The sequence below is a fragment of the Ahaetulla prasina genome, chromosome 1 (genome assembly GCF_028640845.1).
Source record: "Ahaetulla prasina isolate Xishuangbanna chromosome 1, ASM2864084v1, whole genome shotgun sequence".
Taxonomy (NCBI): Eukaryota; Metazoa; Chordata; class Lepidosauria; order Squamata; family Colubridae; genus Ahaetulla; species Ahaetulla prasina.
Genome location: NC_080539.1, coordinates 16,012,510 through 16,031,065, shown reverse-complemented (window position 1 = coordinate 16,031,065; position 18,556 = coordinate 16,012,510). Strand labels below are relative to the sequence as shown.

The 18,556-nt window shown below is 47.0% G+C and overlaps 1 protein-coding gene across 2 annotated transcripts in view; it reads right to left on the bottom strand.

The window, feature by feature from the left end:
* The window catches only part of WSCD1 (WSC domain containing 1), a 95,289-nt gene extending 77,023 nt beyond the window's left edge, over window positions 1-18,266 (bottom strand). For both annotated transcript variants that reach the window (XM_058164278.1, XM_058164276.1), the window contains exon 1: window positions 17,949-18,266. The gene's annotated coding sequence lies outside the window, so the exon portion shown is untranslated. The remainder of the gene's footprint in view (window positions 1-17,948) is intronic.
* Window positions 18,267-18,556: the final 290 nt, after the last annotated feature.

Here is an 18,556-nt window from a genome sequence, read left to right as displayed (position 1 = left end):
GGGGAAGGTGCGCGCGAAGCGAGCGTGCACGGCAAATTGGTAGCAACAAAACGTGAAACCCACTGCTGTTTAAATGTCTGCATGTGAACAACCAAGCTCAGAGAGCACGAAGGACTTCACGGGGGGGGGGGGGGGAAACTTAAATGTTCACAGGCAATGGGGATTTTACTTTCGCATTTTATTTCTTCAAACGAACAAAATATTCCTCAATCTTTTCTCTTCTTTAAGGATAAATAGATTCATGCGCCGCCTGCGAGGTTGTTTGGTCACATGATCAACCCAGGAAACTCTGCAAAGGCAGAAAGGCCTTGGAGAAGAATCCTACAGTCCATCCTGTGAATGAATGAGGCATTTCATTATTCAAAGAGAGTAAATAGTGAGATTCAGGCTAAATTGAACATTTTTAAAATGCTAGGTAGATTCTAGCCTTGTGGAGTCCTTGTTGCTTTCCGGACTTGGTTGCTTGCTTGCAGACATTTTGTTATCTGATTATGGCAATATCTCCAGCGCTGAATAACACAGAAGAAGTTATTTAGTTTTTTTTATTATTATTATTTCATTTTGTCACAACAGTATATACAATCATCAACATAAACAAAAACATGAGAGAAAAAGTATATATAAGTAAAAGTATAAGTAAAAGTATGCATATAATACTATAATGAAGTGAACAATAGGACAGGAACGGTAGGCACTTTTGTGCTCTTATGCATGCTCCTTATAGTCATCTTAGGAATGGGGAGGTCAATAGTAGACAATTTTTGGTTGAAGATTTTGGGGTTTTGAGTAGAGACTATAGAGTCAGGTAATGAGTTCCAAGCATTAACAACTCTGTTACAGAAGTCATATTTTCTGCAATCAAGTTTGAAGCGGTTGACATTTTATTTATTTATTTATTTATTATTTAAATTTGTATACCGCCCTTCTCCGGAAGGACTCAGGGCGGTTCACAGCCAAGTAAAAAATACACAATACACTATAAATACAATTAAAATACAATTAAAAAACTTATTAAATTGGCCTCAATTAAAATTTAGGACTAAAACCCATTAAAAAACCCATAAACTTAAAAACTAACCCAGTCCAGCGCAGATGAATAAGTGGGTTTTAAGCTCATGAAAGGTCTGGAGGTCCGGAAGTTGACAAAGTCCTGGGGAGTTCTTTCCAGAGGGCGGCAGCCACCCCAGAGAAGGCCCTTCCCCTGGGTGTCGCCAGACGACACTGTCGCGCCGACGGCACCCTGAGGAGTCCCTCTCTGTGAGAGCGCACGGGTCGGTGAGAGGTATTCGGTAGCAGCAGGCGGTCCCGTAAGTAACCCGGCCCTATGCCATGGAGCGCTTTAAAGACGTTCACCAACACCTTGAAGCGCACCCGGAAGGCCACAGGTAGCCAGTGCAGCCTGCGCAGGATCGGTGTCACTCGGGAGCCACGAGGGCTCCTCTATCACCAGCGCAGCTGCATTCTGACTAACTGCAGCCTCCGGATGCCCCTCAAGGGGAGCCCCATGTAGAGAGCATTGCAGTAGTCCAGACGAGACGTCACAAGGGCGTGAGTGACTGTGCACAAGGCATCCCGGTCTAGAAAGGGGCGCAACTGGCGCACCAGGCGAACCTGGTGGAAAGCTCTCCTGGAGACAGCCGTCAAATGGTCTTCAAAAGATAGCCGTTCATCCAGGAGAACGCCCAAATTGCGCACCCTCTCCATCGGGGCCAATGACTCGCTCCCGACAGTCAGCCGCGGACTCAGCTGACTGTACCGGGATGCCGGCATCCACAGCCACTCCGTCTTGGAGGGATTGAGCTTGAGCCTGTTTCTCCCCATCCAGACCCGTACGGCTTCCAAACACCGGGACAGCACTTCGATAGCTTCATTGGGGTGGCCCGGGGTGGGAAAGTACAGCTGGGTGTCATCAGCGTACAGCTGGTACCTCACACCGAAGCCACTGATGATCTCACCCAGCGGCTTCATATAGATGTTGAACAGAAGGGGCGAGAGAATCGACCCCTGCGGCACCCCACAAGTGAGGCGCTGCGGGGTCGACCTCTGCCCCCCCGTCAACACCGTCTGCGACCGGTCGGAGAGATAGGAGGAGAACCACCGATAAACGGTGCCTCCCACTCCCAATCCCTCCAACCGGCGCAGCAGGATACCATGGTCGATGGTATCGAAAGCCGCTGAGAGGTCTAATAGGACCAGGGCAGAGGAATAACCCCTATCCCTGGCCCTCCAGAGATCATCCACCAACGCGACCAAAGCCGTCTCAGTGCTGTAACCGGGCCGGAAGCCGGACTGGAACGGGTCCAGATAGACAGTTTCCTCCAGGTGCAGGGGGAACTGATATGCCACCATACTCTCTACAACCTTCGCCGCGAAGCGAAGGTTGGAGACCGGACGATAATTACCTAAAACAGCCGGGTCCAGGGAAGGCTTCTTGAGGAGGGGCCTCACCACCGCCTCTTTCAAGGCGGCCGGAAAGACTCCCTCCAACAAGGAAGCACTGTAATCCCCTGAGCCAGCCTCGTGTCACCTCCTGAGTGGCCAGCACCAGCCAGGAGGGGCACGGGTCCAGTAAACACGTGGTGGCATTCAATCTACCCAGCAACCTGTCCATGTCCTCGGGAGTCACAGGGTCAAACTCATCCCAAACAACATCACCAAGACCGCCCTCAGATGCCTCGTCCGAATCGCCACAATTTTGGTCCAGACCGTCCCTAAGCTGAACGATTTTATCGTATAGATAACCGTTAAACTCCTCAGCACGTCCCTGCAACGGGTCATCCCGCTCCCCCTGGCGAAGGAGGGAGCGGGTCACCCGAAACAGGGCAGCTGGGCAGTTATCTGCCGACGCAATGAGGGAGGAGGCGTAGCAACGCCTCGCTTCCCTCAGTGCCACTAGGTAGGTCCTAGTATAGGATCTAACTAGTGTCCGATCAGCCTCTGAACGGCTGGACCTCCAGGAACTCTCTAGGCGTCTTCTCTGGCGTTTCATCCCCCTCAGCTCCTCGGAGAACCAAGGAGCCGGTTGGGATCTGCGCCGGGTCAGAGGCCGCAAAGGCACGACACGGTCTAAAGCCCCAGCCGCAGCCCGTTCCCAGGCTGCAGCTAGTTCCTCTGCCGTGCCGTGAGCCAGACCCTCAGGAAGTGGCCCAAGCTCCGTCCGGAACCTCTCTGGGTCCATCAGGCGCCTGGGACGGTACCAACGTAATGGTTCCGTCTCCCTGCGGTGTTGGGTAGCGGTCAGAAAGTCCAGGCGAAGGAGAGAGTGATCTGACCATGACAAAGGTTCAATGACTATTTCCTTTAAGTCCAGATCTCTCAACCACTGACCAGAGACAAAAATCAGGTCCAGTGTGCCTCCCCCGATGTGAGTGGGGCCATCCACTACTTGAGTCAGGTCCAAGGCCGTCATGGAAGCCAAGAACTCCCGAGCTACCGTCGATGACGAGCCGGCAGATGGCAGGTTAAAGTCCCCCATGACTAAAAGTCTGGGGGTCTCCACTGCCACCCCGCAAGCACCTCTAGGAGCTCGGGCAGGGCAGCTGTCACGCAGCAAGGAGCCAGGTACGCCACCAGCAAGCCCATCTGACATCTATGACCCCACCTCACAAAGAGGGATTCACACCCGCAATCTGAGGTACAGTGGTCTCCTCGGCTCTAGACTCTCTTTGATAGCAACCGCCACCCTCCACCCCTACCCTGGGCCTCGGCTGATGGAATGCACGGAAACCCGTGGGCACATCTCAACCAGGGCACACCCCTTCAGTGCCCAACCAGGTCTCCGTAACGCCTATAATATCCGCTGCACCCCTGAATCAGATCATGTATTAGGGGGGCCTTATTGGCCATGGACCGTGCGTTGCATAACATCAAACGAAGGCCCAGGCTCTGAGGGTCTTGACCATCCGGGGAACGGGTAAAGTCAGGGGGATCGGGGCACGCGATCGCCTGCATACATCGAACGCGTGGCCCCCTATGTCGATACGATCCCCCTTCCACCATATCTGCCCCTCCCACTTACCGTGCAAATAGACTCACCCTCACACAAAGGAACACACTCCCCCCCCATAACCTCCGAACCCATTTGATAGTCGCCACGAGCATGCGCTGGAACTGGTTTCCCTCCCGCCGGGCTACCCCCATCGCCCGCCCTAACCCTCCCACCCCTTAAAAATGCCCTGTCTAAAAAACCCCAAAGGCTCTTTCTCTTCGCATGCCACCTCTGTGGGTCCCAAGACCCGTCATTGAGGCCGGCCCTTGGTAATGAGGCGGGCCATTCCTGCGAGGCGGGGGCACCTCGCAGGCGCAAGAGTTCCTGTGCAGCGTAACGCATAGAAAAGTACGAATCGGTGAGGGTGCTAAGATGGTAACATCCCAGATGGTAAGACATTAAAAGATGGATCCTCCAACGGATGTCCAGATGTCAAAGAGGACAAATAAGGACATGCATTAAGTTTGAATCTATTGTTTGCTCTTGTATTGTTGCGATTGAAGCTGAAATAATCTTTTACAGGAAGGATATTACAATAGATGATTTTGTGTGTTAAACACAGATCATGTCGGAGTCGGCGGAGTTCTAAATTTTCTAATCCCAGGATTTCAAGCCTGGTGGTATAAGGTATTTTGTTGTTTTCGGAGGAGCGAAGAACTCTTCTAGTAAAATATTTCTGGACGGGTTCGATAGTATTAATGTCAGAGATGTGGGTATGGGTAACAAAACCTATTCCCTGTCTACCAGGAATGGTAACAATCATGGGCCATTATTTTTTATCATTTTGGTCACGTTTAAAATATATACATTTTTGCATCACGTTCAGAAATCATCACATTGAGGAATGACAACATTTTGATAACCCAGCGTGTTTCTAACGAAATGGGATTGACAAAAAGGTTTCTCCTATATATTGTGGAGTTTCTGTCTCTGATTTTTCCAGTAGAAATTGCGATGACTTATTTTACTTCTTTTTTAGGACGAGTGATATATCACCCAAACTTGTTTTAATGACTGGTCAATAAAAGCAGTGGGAAATGGCTGTCAAGGGAAGTCACTTGAGGCAGAAGGGATTGATTTGTTTTTCCTTGTTTTAAATGTCTAGATCATCGTTTCACAACCTCAGCAAATTTTAAGATGTGTGGACTTCAATTCCCAACACGTTGGCTAGAGAATTCTCGGATTTAACGGTCTGCACATGTTAAAGTTGCTGATATTGGGAAACGCTGATCTAGATAAATGTCTGTAGAGATTCTCAGTCATCCAGGTCATGGTTGTCCTAAAGATGCTTTTTCAGGAGGCAACTGGACTTTCTGTTTTTTTCTTAAAGAAAAAAGAAAAAAAAACCAAGAAAGTCCAGTTGCCTCCTGAAAAAGCACCTTTGGGACAAACCATGACCTGGATGCTTGAGAATCTCTACAGATTTTTAGCTATATAACTTGGGATGAATGGTGTGAGAGTAGGAATGGATTTCCAGACAAAAAAAATTGCAGACTATAGAATAGAATAGAATAGAATTTTTTATTGGCCAAGTGTGATTGGACACACAAGGAATTTGTCTTGGTGCATATGCTCTCAGTGTACACCAGGAGCACCACTCAGGTGACCATGAGGACACAAATAAACCTCCAAGTGCTTCAACTACCAGCTAAAAGGTCTGCAAGGAATATAAATCCTTCCATTCCCCATTATCCTGTCAGAGCTGAAGAAGCTTCTTAGATGAGAAGTGAATTGTCTTCAAAAGAAAAAATCCAAGAAAGTCCAGTTGCCTCCTGTAAAAGCACTTTTGAGACTGATCTAGATAGCGAAGTTCTAAATCTGCTAAATGCCAGATTGCACTTGCAGAGGGCATGGTCAATGCCTGGAATGCACTACCTGACTCGGTGGTTTCATCCCAAAACCCCCAAAATTTTAACCTAAGACTGTCTACTGTTGACCTCACCCCATTCCTAAGAGGTCTGTAAGGGGAGTGCATACGAGCACCAGCGTTCCTACCTTCCCTGTCCTAATGTTCCCTTTAATTGTATTTATTTTATGTATTCAATTGATGCCTATACTTACATATATTATCTAATATGTCCTCGACAAATAAATAAAAAAATAAAATAAAATATGGAAGACAAACAGATCAAAGGCGATTGATTACAGGCTTACAGGGCCTGCACGTAGATTTTACATGGATTTTACATGGCCTTACATGGATTTTGCTATGTGTGCGTATGCCCACATGTGTGCATACATGCATTCATGTGCACATATGCACACCTTCAAATTAATGTTGACTCCTGGTGACTATCTGAAGTAGTCTCTAGTTTTCTTGGCAAGATTTTGGAAGTGGTTCGATATTGTCCTCTTTCTTGGATTGAGAGAGAATGAATAGCTAAAGTGACCAGATTTCAGCGATGGCAAAGCTGGACACCATTGACCGGGAGGAGGGGGGCGCTGCGCATGCGCGCTGAGTCTTGCCACCTGCCTGAAGGAGGAGGACCGGCTGCTGCTTCTCGGCTCTCCTCTCGGCTCTTTCAGGAAGGTTCGGCTCTCCTCGGCTCTCCTCTCGCTCTTCTCTTCCTCTCGGATGAAGATAAGCAGCGTCTCTCCTCCCTCTCGCGTCCCCTTCTCCACCACTCCCCCTTCTCCGCCTCCTCCTCTTGCATTGCTGCCTCCCATTTCCAGAATGGGAGTGAAACAAAAAAAAATTTTTTGGAATTGCCACGGGACGTGGGACAAATTATTAAAAAGTGGGACTGTCCCGCCAAAAGCGGGACGTCTGGTAACTATAGAATAGCCCAAAGTCACCCAGTTTGTTTTGTGTCTAAGACAGGGCTAGAACTCGCAGTCTCCCAGTTTCTAGTCCATTTCTAGCCCTGAACCACTGGCTCTCATAAAGTTATGGTTACCATGAGGACTTTATCTCTTATGCCAAACTCAGAGGAGGAGAAGGCGGCAAAAATTTCTCTTGCATTTATATTTGCTGTCTGCTCTCCTTTAGTTTAATGAAGCAGAATTTAAGTTCAATATTTCTTTCCAAAAAGAACAAGATGGGGAATTCATCATGGAAGGAAACTTGTATTCTTGCACTTACATAATGACACGATCAGTGGTGGGGTTCAAATAATTTAACAACCAGTTCTCTGTCCTAATGACCGGCTGGGTGGGCGTGGCCATGGTGGGCACGGCCAGAGGCATGTGACAGGCAGCATTCAGCCTCCTGCACCCCTGGGAGCAAAAATAACCTGCAGGGAGCCACACCGCACACACACACACACGTGCCCCATTTTCGGCCTAGTAGGCCTCCCTGTAGCCTCCTGGGAGCAAAAACGTGCCGTGGCAGGGGTCATGCCGTACCACCCCCGTGCCACAATTTGGGCCCAATAGGCCTCCCTGCAGCCTCCTGGGAACAAAAAAGGACCACGGAGTGTGAGGGTGTGGATGGCACACCATCCACACCCCATGCCCCATTTTGGGCCTAATAGGCTTCCCTGCACTTACATGGGAGCCAAAACGGGGCATGTGGGGACTCCTGGAAGGGGCAAAGCGGGAAGGGGCGGGGCCAGCCAGCAATTTAACAACCAGTTCGCCCATACAGTCCCAAACTGGCTGAATCCCACCCCTGGACAAGATGGCCAAGGTTATTTGTGCAATTGCCTTGTTTGCCATTGTGCAGTCTTCTTTCCAGTGAATGACAGCTAAGTTGGCTTTCTACATTTCCTTCAACCACGATGATACACCTCTAGAGAGGCATCTTCCCAGAAGCCTTTAATCATATTCAGGAATGTCAGGGAAACTATGAAAGCTGTAGATCAATGGAATGATATGCCGCAGAAGAGATGTCACCACCAGTAGCACACTCGCCATGTCTAACAATCCAATACACTCAAAGACATCCCCAAGGGAAATTCTAAAGAAATCCTTAAGCATGCTGAGACATAGAAAACATGTTGTGGTCCACCAGCAGCCAGTGGAGCTAGCAGCGGAGTTGGACAGTGAGGAGGCTGGGGAGGATCATGGGCCAGTCCTGGACTCTGGGGAAGGCCCAGATGAGGGCTCTACGTCACAGGCAGAGATGGGGCCAGGACCATCTAGGAGCGATGCGCAGACTCCGGAGCCTCCAAAGGTGGACAGCAGAGAGGCAGAGGAACAGGAGGAGCCTGTTTCTAGTGCACGCATGCGAAGAGCTGCCAGAAATATACGGCTGCCGAACTTCTTCAACTGCGAGGTTCCCCCGCCTCGCAGGAATGGCCATCTGGGTTATCGAGGGCCGGCCTTAACGAGGGGTCTTGGGACCCGGAGAGGTGGCATGCGAGGAAGAAGAATTTATGGGGTTTTGTACATAGGTTTTTTAATAAGGGTTTTTTAAAGGAGGGGAGGGAAGTGACGGGAGGGGGGGAGATCCCGTCGGGGAGGGTTGGTTCAGTCCCAGTCCCAGTTCACGGCGTTTTTTCATCAGGTCCGAGGGAGGGGGGTGAGGGGTACGTTCCAGAATTGGAAGTTGGCTCCATCTGTACGGTAAGTGGGAGGGGCAGATATGGCGGAAGCAAGGGGCCATATCGTTCGTTGGGAGCACGTGTTCGCTGTTTAAAAGCGATCGCGTGCTCCGGCCCCCCAGTCTTTCCCCGTTCCCCGGAAGGTCAGGATCCTCAGAGCCCGGGCCTCCGGTTGATGTTGTGCAACGCCCGGTCCGTGGTTAACAAGGCCCCCCTGATTTGCGATCTTATCCAGGGGGAATCCACGGACTTTATGGGCATTACGGAGACCTGGTTGGGTGCAGAAGGGGGGGTGCCCCTAGTTGAACTGTGCCCGCCAGGTTTCCGAGCATTCCATCAACCGAGGGCCCAGGGTAGGGGTGGAGGGGTGGCGGTTGTAATGAAAGAGGGTCTGGAGCCGAGAGAGACCACTGTTCCTCAGATAGCCGGCTGTGAATCCCTTCTTGTGAAGTGGGGCCATAAGAATCAGATGGGTTTGCTGATCGCGTACCTGGCTCCTTGCTACGTGACTACAGCCCTGCCTGAGCTACTGGAGGTGCTTGCCGGGGTGGCTGTTGAGATCCCCAGACTTTTGGTCATGGGTGATTTCAATCTGCCATCGGCTGGCTTGTCATCAACAGTGGTTCAGGAGTTCCAGGCTTCCATGACGGCCTTGGACCTGATTCAAGTAACTGATGGTCCTACTCACACGGGGGGATCCGCGCTGGACCTGATTTATATCTCTGGACAGTGGTTTAATGATCTGGTAGTAAGAGATTTAGTGACAATACCGGTGTCATGGTCAGATCATTTTCTCCTCCGCCTAGACTTTCAGACCGCTACTCACCACTGCAGGGAGACGGAACCAATGCGTTGGTTCCGTCCCAGGCGCCTGATGGACCCTGAGAGGTTCCAGACGGAGCTTGGGCCGTTCCCTGAGGATCTTACCCACGGCACGACCGAAGAACTAGTCGCGGCCTGGGAACAGGCCGCGGCTGGGGCTTTGGACCGTGTCGTGCCTTTGCGGCCTCTGACCCGGCGCAGATCTCGATTAGCTCCTTGGTTCTCTGAGGAGCTGAGAGAGATGAAACGCCGGAGAAGACGCCTAGAGAGTGCCTGGAGGTCCAGCCGCCCGGTTGATCGGACACTAGTTAGGTCTTTTTCAAAGACCTACCTAGTGGCACTGAGGGTGGCGAGGCGTTCTTACGCCTCCTCCCTCATTGCGTCGGCAGATAACCACCCCGCCGCCCTGTTTCGGGTGTCCCGTTCCCTTCTTCATCAGGAAGAACGGCATGACCCCTTACAGGGACGTGCCGAGGAGTTTAGCGGTTATCTATACGATAAAATCGCTCAGCTTCGGGATAGCTTGGACCAAGATTGCGATGATCCAGATGAGATGACTGAGGCTCGTCTTGTTGATGTGGTTTGGGATGAGTTTGATTCTGTGGCTCCCGAGGACATGGACAGGTTGCTGGGGAGGCTGCATGCCACTACATGTTTACTGGACCCGTGCCCCTCCTGGCTGGTGCTGGCCACTCAGGATGTGACACGAGGCTGGCTCCGGGGTATTATAAATGCTTCTTTGATGGAGGGGGTCTTTCCCGCCGCCTGGTTGGTTACCACCTTCAAAGCGCTCCATGGCTTAGGGCCCGGGTACTTACGGGACCGCCTGCTGTTTCCACATGCCTCCCACCGACCCGTACGCTCTCACAGAGAGGGTTTTCTCAGGGTGCCGTCCGCCAAGCAGTGTCGGCTGGCGGCCCCCAGGGGAAGGTCCTTCTCTGTGGGAGCACCTACTCTCTGGAACGAACTTCCCCCCGGTTTACGCCAATTGCCTGACCTTCGGACCTTCCGCCGGGAACTGAAAACTTATTTATTTATACAAGCGGGACTGGCCTGATTTTTAAATTTTAAATTTAAATTTTAAACTTTTAATGGTAATTTTATTGGGTATTTTTATGGTCAATCGACGGTTTTAATTTGGCCTTTTATTGAATAAGTTTTTTAATTGTTATTTTAATATGTATATTAATTGTTTTAAATGGAGGCTGTACACTGCCCTGAGTCCTTCGGGAGAAGGGCGGTATAGAAGTTTGATAAATAAATAAATAAATAAATAAATAAATAAATAAATAAATAAAAGAAGACAAGAGCAGCTAAAGCAAAAGGGATGACTCGGGAGTAAGGCCAGGAGATGATTGGCAACTCCCATAAGGCTTAAAAGAGCAGCAACGGCTCTTGGGCTCTTTGTAGGAAAGCAACGTTGCTACATTGGTTTTTAGTCAGTGTCTCTTGTTTCTGAACTTCGTGAGGCTTTGCCAAGAAAAGCCTTTGGCAGGGTGCCAAAGAAGACAAAGGTTTGTGATAAGGCCGAAGAACTTTTTCTGAAGGATTTGTTTTGGAATTAATTTGGACTAAAGCTGAGAATGAAGTAATTCTCAGCTTTTCTAATAAACTATGTTTGTTTAGGACTGATTGTGTCTCATAATAACTACTCGGGCCTAGGTCACAACAAACAGAAGCCTCTTTGTGGGAAGTTGGGGGGGGAGGAGTTTGAAGAAATCTCTGATTTGAGTTCAGCATCAGTCAGGATGGTTAAATTCAGATTCTTCTGATACCCTAAGGAGAATGTGAGTGGGCAGTAGGAATTATCAGATGGGAAATTTTCTATCTTGAATATGTTAAACCAGGGGTGTCAAGCACGAGCTGCATAATGGATGAACAAAGAGATTGAGAAACGACTCTCCTTAATTTCTCAGGCTGTAAAGGAGGGACGTGATGGCTCACTGGCTAAGACACTGAGCTTGTTGCTCGAAAGGTCGCAGTTCAGTGGTTCAAATCCCTAGGGCCGCATAATGGGGTGAGCTCCCATTACTCGTCCCAGCTTCTGCCAACCTAGCAGTTTCGAAAGCACGTAAAATATGCAAGTAGAAAAATAGGGACCACCTTTGGTGGGAAGGTAACAACGTTCCGTGCGCCTTTGGCATTGAGTCATGCCGGCCACATGACCACAGAGACGTCTTCGGACAGCACTGGCTCTTCGGCTTTGAAACGGAGATGAGCACCGCACCCTAGAGTCGGGAACGACTAGCACGTATGTGCAAGGGGAACCTTTACCTTTAAAGGAAACAGTGGGACATTTGTACTTTCAGACTTAAAGGACTTCGTTAGTGTAACCTCACAAGAAAGTAGAATTAGCTCATCTAATCATGTTTCCTGTCTGGTTTACCTGAGTACACTGACATCGATGTGGTATGTCTGAAAGTTCAAATCTCTAGAACAGAGCTAAATTAGCCCTCAAATCCCATCCCAGATTTCTGGATGATTCGCCACACAGTTTTTAGTTGCTTTAGTTTTATCTCGATTGAACATCATAATGCCCTTATTCGTTTTGGTGCCTTAACGTTACAGATTGTCCTCGATTTACAACCACAACTGGACCATAATTTCTGTTGCAAGTCATTGCTGTCGTAAGTTGAGACACCACATGACCGGACTCAATTTCAGCACTGTTTTTACCATATCAGAAAAAGTCACCGTGGTTCTTAAGCCAATCCCCTGGTCATATATAGAAGTTACATGTCTGGTGGATGCTACAACTGATCACAAGTATGAGCCAAGTGTCCAAAATGTAATCACGTGACTATAGGGAGGCGGTAAGCAGTCGTAACTTCAAGGGTGGGCCATCAGTAGCTTTTTAAAGACTATCTTAACTCTGAACAGTCATTAAATGACTTGATTGCAAGCAGTGGTGGAATTCCATTTTTTTTTTTTACTACCGGTTCTGTGGGGGTGGCTTGGTGGACACGGTGTGGCTTGGTGGGCGTGGCTTGGTGGGCGTGGCACAGGAAGGATACTGCAAAATCCCCATTCCCTCCCCATTCCTGGGGGAAGGATATTGCAAAATCTCCATTCCCACCCTATTCTGGGGCCAGCCAGAGGTGGAATTTGCCAGTTCTCTGAGCTACTCAAAATTTCCGCTACTGGTTCTCCAGAACCTGTCAGAACCTGCTGAATAGCACCCCTGGTTGCAAGCCAAGGACTGTCTGTAGTCTTGACACTTGATGATTACATGGAGAGGTTTCTGCAACTTTCTAGGCAGAATGTGATTTTTTTTCCCCCCATCATTTCTTCCCGACTGGCTTTTTGTCTAACACACGACTAGAACTCACAACCTCCCAGTTGCTAAGTTGGTACATTTCATGACTGCACCAAGCTGGCTCCCCTGACTGAATGTGACTGAGGCATACATAATGCTTCAGCAATGGACAAAGAAACCAAATGCTCGACTTTAAAAAAACCAGCTCTCTTTCTTCTTAAGCAAATCAAATTACAGTGGCGTCAATTTTGCTTTTATCTGATGGGCAAGAGCAATATTTATTTTATTTGAATGTATTTTATGAACATCAGTAGCACGGAAAGGGAAAGATACAAGTGAATAAGATTAGAAGAGAGTTGCAGAAACCTCTGCAGGTTGCAAAGAAGAAACTAAACCAGAATTAAAGAAGAGTAGAAGGCAGGCCTGGTAAACTCTAATAAATAAATCTAATAAATCTAATAAATAAATGCAGGTAGTCCTCGACTTATGACCACAATTGAGCCCAAAATCTGTGTTCTTAAGTGAGACATTTGTTAAGTGAGTTTTGCCCCATTTTACGACCTTTCTTATCATAGCTCTTAAGTGAATCATTACAGTTGATAAATTAGTAAGCCCCATTTTACGACCTTTCTTGCTACAGTTGTTAAGTGAATCACTACAGTTGTAAGCCAGTTGTTAAGTGAATCTGGCTTCCCCATTGACTTTGCTTGTCATAAGGTCACCAAAGGGGATCACCTGACCTTGGGATACAGCAACGGTCATAAATATGAACCAATTTCCAAGCATCCAAATTTTGACCACATAATCGTAGGGATGCTGCAAAGGTCGTAACTTTGAAAAATGGGCATAAGTCACATTTGTCAGTGCCGTTGTAACTTTGAATGGTCATTAAGCGAACTGTTATAAGTTGAGGACTATCTGTAATCCACTTTCTCTCTGGTCCCGGTGACCAACCCAAATTCGATCTCACTTCATTATCCTGGGACACGTATATTTGCCTTCATTCGTGGAATTATTCTGTCTAGCCTGTTGCTCTCATCCAGCTTCAAACTAAGCTTCTATCTTAAGTTGTTGTCCTTAGTTTCAAAAAAAAGAACACTATGTTTTTGAGTATAATTTTTTTCTACATTGAAACAAGTGCATAAAACAGAGATTAATATATATATATATATATTAGCCCATTAGACTAATGGGCACACAACTGGGACCACACCCACACAGGATGCTACGAAACAGCCGACTAATTTGCAAACATCAACTCCACCAACCAATCAAGATGTAACAACACAGCCAACCAACCCGCTTACAGCAACAAAGCCAGCACTCCCCACCTCCCCACCAGTATTTATAGAGAGACGGCAGCTCCAACCACGCTTTGCTCGCACAAGCACGAAGCCGTAAGCACCAGCCTGAAGATGATGTGTGAGATCTTGCCAAAACGTTGCCAAAATACTCTCAACCTTAGACCCGAATATGTCAAGACCTACATACCTATACCCATGAAAATCTACGAAAACAAATATATACATATACATACATACATATTTCCCAAGCACATTCCCTCAAACCCAACTTATATGTCAATGGTGGGCGGAGCGTAAGTTGAGTCTAGAGCAGGGGTCTCCAACCTTAGCAACTTTAAAACGTGTGGACTTCAACTCCCAGAATTCCTCAGCCAGCAAAACTGTGGACTTCAAGACAGGAACTCTGGGAATTGAAGTTCACAAGTCTTAAAGTTGCCAAGGGTGGAGACAACACCTGGTCTAGAGTCAACAGTAAAAAAAAGAAAGAGTAATGGATTTTGTCAATTTTTGTCAACATTTCCTTCTGAGCAGAGTCTGGGAGTACCCACATTGGGAGGGTCAAAATTATCCCCCCCCCCCCAAAAAATGGACAGAATATCACTGTGCAAGTACCACCCTTTTCCAATGTCCATCTTTTCACTGCCTTGGTTCCATCCGCCATTTTGCTAGTTTTGGCCCTCTCAAAGTGGACCTCCTTGTTTTTTCCTCATCTTCTCTTTTGTGAGCCTTTCTTCTCCTTTGTCACTCATCATTCTCTTCCTCCTACTTCTCCTCAGCCATATAAAAAAAATTCTGCTTGCCAGTATAATACATGTAAGGAGGATTTAAAAAAAAAAACAGGCTTAGATGGACAGACTAAATATTTTAGTTCTTGAATTTAAGTGGCATCCTCCAGACGGATTATACCAAAGACCATACATTCAAGTTTTCTCGTGTTTATGGTGGTCAACCAGATCTCTTTGCATTGCTTACAAAGAGGATACTAATCAGACCTCTTCTGTTGCTTAAGCCTGGTCCTCAAAGCTGGGCTGAAAATGAGAATTCCCTCCCAAACATCCATAGAAAATTAACAGAAGAACAGAGTTGGGAGGGATCATAGAGGTCTTCTAGTCCAACCCCCTGCTGAAGTAGGAGACCCCATACCATGTCAGACAAGTAGCTGTTCAATCTCTTCTTAAAAGCCTCCAGTGTTGGAACACCTACAATTTCTGAAGGCAAGCCGTTGTGCTAGTTAATTCTTCTCACTGTCTGGAAATTTCTCCTTAGTTCTAGGTTGGGCTCCCTCTCAAACCAGCTTCCACTCATTGCTTCTTGTCCCGCCTTCAGGTACTTTGGAGAATCTGTCGATTGGTCCGCTCTTCTTTGCGGCAAACCCTCAAATTTTGGAACACTGCTATCATGTCACCCCTGGTCCTTCTTTTCACTAACTAGCCAAATCCAGTTACTACAACCATTCTTCATATGTTTTAGACTCCAGCCCTCTAATCCAGGGGTCTCCAACCTTGGCAACTTTAAACTTGTGGACTTCAACTCCCAGAGTTCCTCAGCCAGCTTTGCTGGGAGTTGTAGTTCACAAGTCTTAAAGTTGCCAAGGTTGGAGACCCCTGCTCTAATCATCTTCGTTGCTCTTTTCTGCACTCTTTCCAGCATTTCCACATTTTTAATAATATGGTGACAAAAACTGTATCAAGTATTCCAAGTGTGATCTTAAAAACATTGGTCTACATGATTACCTACTGCTTATTCGATCACCTATTGCAAATCACATTTGGATATGATCATGCTCCCTTTTTGACTCTTGACCCCTTACATAGGAACATTGGGTTTATTGCAAATATATTCTGGGTCAGAATTTGTATATTTACTTATGATTCTATTTTTCTGCCTCTATCTATACCTGTACTGATCCCTTATCCCATACAGGCACATCAAATTGGGTCACCTTTTTCTATGCAATTTCCCCAAAATATCTTTGTAGACAATATACAGAGATATTCACCTAATATACACCCTGCTTGGCACGCTGTTTCTTCATAACTGTTTGTTTTTTACTCAAGCATCGATCACGACTCCCTCACCTGGCTTCCTCTCCCCCTCCTGGGGTGGGGGTGGGGAAGGATGTGCGCCTACCCCTTTTTCAAACACACGTTGTTTTTGTATAAAAAGTTTTGAGGACATTCTGTATATTTCCACCAGCCGTGCTATGACTCAGACTGTACTGGTGGACTGTATCTTTCTGTTCTAAAGGAAATAGGCAATTATTTCTTTTACATCCTTAATGTCCTACAGCCTTTAAGAAGGATAGTTATTGATGGACCTACGGTCTCCCTACAAAAACCCAATTTGATTTCAATTTGTCTTGGGTAACAGCCTCTCCGTTTAATGACCTAAGTGGCTCATTTGCACTCTTGTTCCTTGTCCTGAGGATCGGAAGTTAACCTTCACCTGCATGAATGGGCAAGCCTTGATGACTTAAAGGGCATCCAATAGATACCAAAGTGGCATAGGGCAATGGGGGGGTGGCTAGGGAGAATACGTGGAGCAGAACAGTGGAAGGAAGGCAGATACCACCATAGAAAGGCAAGAAATTGCAAGGATGCCCAAGGAGATGGGGAAAAGCAGTAAATAAACATGGTATTGTACAGAAACTGTACCAAACTGAACCTGCACTGGTCGGTAGTACAGTCAGCAACAATTTGAGATTTCTGTATTCATCATAGTCAAGGTTTAATTGGAAAAAACGGAGGTTTGGAAAAGGAACCATATTCTTGGAATTACTTTCAAGAACATTGCCGTTACCCCTGGAGAAATAAAGATAAGAGACCGATTGAAGTGGAAGGGGAAAATGTTTCCCTTCCTTCCTTCCTCCCTTCCTTTAAAGTAGAACTATAGGCTTGTTTCCTGCAGTCTTACCATGAGATCCGTGGTGAGTCAATCACAACATTTGAAGATTTAGGGTGTGAAAAATAGACGCTGGCACAAGATTGAACCTTATGGGTTTATAGAAATGAGCTTGTGTGTGTTTGTGTTTGTGTGTGTGTGTCAGTGTACTTATGACAATCTGTGTTCTACTGTCTTTTACATCAACATTAAAAAGGGGAAGGAAAGCTGCCGAAGAATTCTTATCCAATTTAAGATAAACGGAGCTTTAATAATAATAATAATAATAATAATAATAATAATAATAATAATAATAATAATAATAATAATAATAATAATAATAATAATAATAATAATAATAATAATAATAATAATAATAATAAATACTCCTCTCACTTTGGATCTTCCTGCCTGGAAAATACTTCCCGGCAAACCAATATGATTTTTCAGAGATGAAGGAATAAGTTTCTCTCCTAAAGACAGAACCCCTAGAAAAAGCTTTGCATAAAACCAATTTCAGAGAAGCAGCTCTCTCGCGCTCTCTCTCTCTCTCTCTCTCTCTCCCTCTCTCTCTCTCTCTCCAGCCGAGAGGACACCGTTTCTAACACATCTTTGAAAGAGGCCTGAGCACTGAAAGCAAAGCACCCAAAATGCCAGAAGACACCCCCCCCACAACCTCCAGCAATCGAGCCCCCCAAAAAAGCGATAGATGCTATTTATAAAGTCTTAGGAAATATTTTTGTGCGTTAAGAAGGGTGCTTGGAAGATTCTACCTTTGTGTGTTGTGTGTGTGTGTGTTTCCCCCCCCCCCTCGAAACCTGCCCAGACAATCTCTTTCGGCAACACAGACCCAGATACAAACTGGTCCTTCCTTCCAAACCTCCCCTTGGTGCCATACATACGAGGGGGGTGAGCCCTTATCCCCTAAACCACAACTCCCGTGTCCGTCTACTACCCCATTGAAATGTAACCCCCGATGGTTTTATATCCTTCCTTGAGAATGCTAAATAATATATTTTTAAAAAAAAAAAAAGAAGACGACACGCAATCCCTTAAGGCTGGGAGTCGGGGGGAGAAAAAACACGGTTGGCGAAGAAAGCTCGAAAAAGTTCTCCAGTCCCGAGTCAAACAGTGGAGGATGGGAACGTGTGCCAAGGTAGGTTTCCCCCCATGTGCCAAGAAGGAAGGAAAGAAAGAAAGAAAGAAAAACTCACCTCTGGGGGAAAAAACCAATATTCCAAAACTCCGTAGTCTGCCAGAGAGAAAAGTCCCTGGGAAAGCCGAGGAAAGACAAAAACCAGCCTCAAAACTGGAATGCAAGCGTCGGTGGGGGGAAAAGGCAGATCTTTCGGGTGCCCTTGGCTAATCCTTCTTCTGCCAGCCCGACGGAAGCCCGCGGAAGCTGTAATCCTCTCGCATCTCCATTCCGGCGGCTCTGCTGGGTCTCTAGAAACTCAGCCTTTTGAATACCTCCAGCTGTTTATATCAGTAACTAACCCAGCCTTAAGAGAAGCAAGCTTCGGTTTTGCACATGCTCAGTGGGTACCGAGCTTTTGTGTCTGCACTAGCTGAAGAGCTCTCCGGGGTCCTAAGTGACTCATTTGAACCACGGTTCCCAAAACGACAAGCCAGGATGCAATATACATATATATATATCTCACCCGCGTCGGTTTTCGGGGTCTTGTCTGCGGAGGCTTGCGGGCTGCAGGAGAAAGAAGAGCGATCCCGCGTTGGAGCAGCCCTGGGAGACTGAACTGATGACATATAAACTGCGAAGCCTTCCTTCCGTTTTTTGTTTTTGTTTTAACCACAATTTCACCAC